Source organism: Mustelus asterias, chromosome 18 (assembly GCF_964213995.1).
Source record: "Mustelus asterias chromosome 18, sMusAst1.hap1.1, whole genome shotgun sequence".
NCBI classification, from domain to species: domain Eukaryota; kingdom Metazoa; phylum Chordata; class Chondrichthyes; order Carcharhiniformes; family Triakidae; genus Mustelus; species Mustelus asterias.
Window position 1 is genome coordinate 66088829 of NC_135818.1, and position 2551 is coordinate 66091379.

Consider the following 2551-nt stretch of genomic DNA (forward strand, 5'->3'; position numbering starts at 1 on the left):
ACAGATAGTGATGCATATTCTCTGTGAATTAATCAGTGGAATAAATAATGGGTATCAGTCTGGGGGTAATGATTATTCTAGATTGGCCATTATCTATCCACTTTCAGGGGACCTAATCCAGAATTTGCCTTTTATTGTTGAATCTTCGATATTGGAAGTTACCCCAGTTTCTATAATGTTGTTTTAGTGTGCAACTTTACCTTGTTCTACACACTGGGAATTAACTAACGCAGCAAACACTGGTTAGATAATTCTGTTTTTTTGCCTTACCTTACACAAAAAACTGGAAGATACTCTAAGATACTCTAATGAGTTCGATTAAATGCAAGATAATGGTAACTTTTTCAGGCGTGTGAAGAATGCTAAATAATTGATAAACAATTTTAGTTTGCGCTAAGTTGCCACTTTATTATGGTCGATAGCAAACGCAATGTTAAAGCCTAGTACAACATGTCCTTGATAAAGGACACCCACTGCCTGTCTAAATCGATGCCTTCAAAATGATGGCTTTTATATGACGTTGCTTTTATTCAGTGAATACATTCTTGTATCTTCCACTCTGTCCAATGCCAGTGTTCTGATGAGAAATTAAAATGTAACATTCACATTTTATATGTGTATATATTTAGGATTGAATGCTGTATATATGTTCCAACAAACATACCCAAGCTCTTAAAAAAAAGTTTATCGCAAATTAGCAAGATATCAAATTAACTACAGATAAATTATTTTTTAAATTCAGGATATAGACGTTTTAAATATTTGACATTTATTCCGACTACTGGATTCGTCCTTAATTCCTTCCCCTTGTATTTTGTCTCTGCAGAACCCACCTGTGTAGGTTTATGTATAAAAATCGTTGATGAAGCCGCTTTGCTTTCCAAACGTCCTAGTTCCTCTGTAGTTTGAACAATTGGGTCACGTTTCCTTAATTTCAGTTACATTCTGCCTCTACCCGGAGAGTCGGATTTCTTGTTGAGGACTGAGTTTTTAAAAAAAACATTTCTTTCAAAATACGGATCCAAGTCTACTCTAAACATTTAACAAATTCAGCCCATTCCGTTTGTTGAAGTTACCTAAATCCTCACCAAATCCATTAGCATGGAATAGAATAAACCTTTAATCACTTTTAGTGATTCCTGCGAACACCTGTAAAAACAATGTTTGCAAGCGCCCTGGGAGATCTGGGACAGAAGGGGGATCATCCTTCTAAGCCAACGCTAGCTTGTCTGTCTTGAAGGAAAATATAACCTACTTTTTTTGACTTTGACTTACTTATAGTGCAATCAGCAACGAAAACAATCGCAGGTAGTTACTGGGCGCAAACTACTTTGCAGCGCCCCACGATTTAGTCTGGGATGGGAAAAACTGTCTGCAATGACCGTTTAACACACTCTCAATTTATATATTTTTATAAGAATTGAGGACTACGAATCCAAAACAAAAATGCAGTGCAAGGGACACAAAAATAGGCTGGGATCTCTGCCGATCTTTTCAGGGCTGTTCTTTCAGCAAAGCTACAGATGCAAAAAATAAAATCCTCTCCTAGACGTTTAAGAGTCAGATATTTGAAAGGCAGGGAAACACCGGCAAGAGTGATTTAATCAACCGCCACAATAAGAATACGCCAGCATATAACGGGCGATTCAAAACATAAGTTTAAGTAGCCAACTTGACTTCAACCAACCTGACCTTAACGCAATCTACACTAGAAATGCCACATTTAATCCGCATGGTCGTCGCAATTAATAAAACATATCTATTCAATTCAAAAAGTCCACCTGGAAATGCAATTAAAATAAACTTTTTGACTCCAGTAGCATTTTCAGTTGGACCAGCTCAGGAACATTCCAATCCCTTTAGAGGAGGAACTACCGTCCCAATGACTTCAGCTGTGGTCCTCTTGAATCAAAATGATTTCCCAGTAAAATTAAACAAACAGTTCAGGTATCTGGAGCTTGCAACATGAACGCACTGGGTCACATGATTGAGCCTTAGCTGCAATAGTGAGTTTCATATATAAAACACATTCTTTGTAACGGACGGGAGAATCCTGCTCAGTAAGAGAGGAGTGTGAATGATACTAATGTTGTGTGACATTAAATAAACAGCGGGGCTAGTCTGGAAAGATGGAGTTAATTAGCTGCTGCTCTCTGTTTAAATGAGGGCTCAGCAAGGTTGATTTGTTGTGGCGCAGTTTAATGGGATGTAGAGGGAGGTCTCGGAGAACACACGCCATTGGTTTCCTTTTAGTAACGTGAGCACAGGACTTCAGCGCAAAGTTGCACATTCCTCTCGATCTGTAACTGATTGGGAATATAAGAGAAATATTAGATGGGATGATAAAACCCGGCTACCATTTGCGACAACATATAGCTCAATTAGAACTGCGAATCCGTTTTACTTCTGTGGAGAAATACGGCTAAAAATACCGAATAATCTCCTATTGTTCCGTACGTTTATCAACTAAAAGATTTGTGAGGATGTGAATTTAATCCAGGAAAATGTAGCATTCTAATTTCAGTGAAATAACATAGGGTCATAGTCATTG

General features: G+C 37.8%; 1 long non-coding RNA gene across 1 annotated transcript; it reads right to left on the reverse strand.

Moving 5' to 3' along the window:
• Positions 1-393: 393 nt before the first annotated feature.
• Positions 394-1904, reverse strand: LOC144507240 (uncharacterized). Its single transcript, XR_013500057.1, has 3 exons — positions 1782-1904; positions 834-982; positions 394-577 (listed from the first exon to the last, which is right to left on the reverse strand). It is a non-coding gene; the product is annotated as an uncharacterized LOC144507240 (long non-coding RNA).
• Positions 1905-2551: the final 647 nt, after the last annotated feature.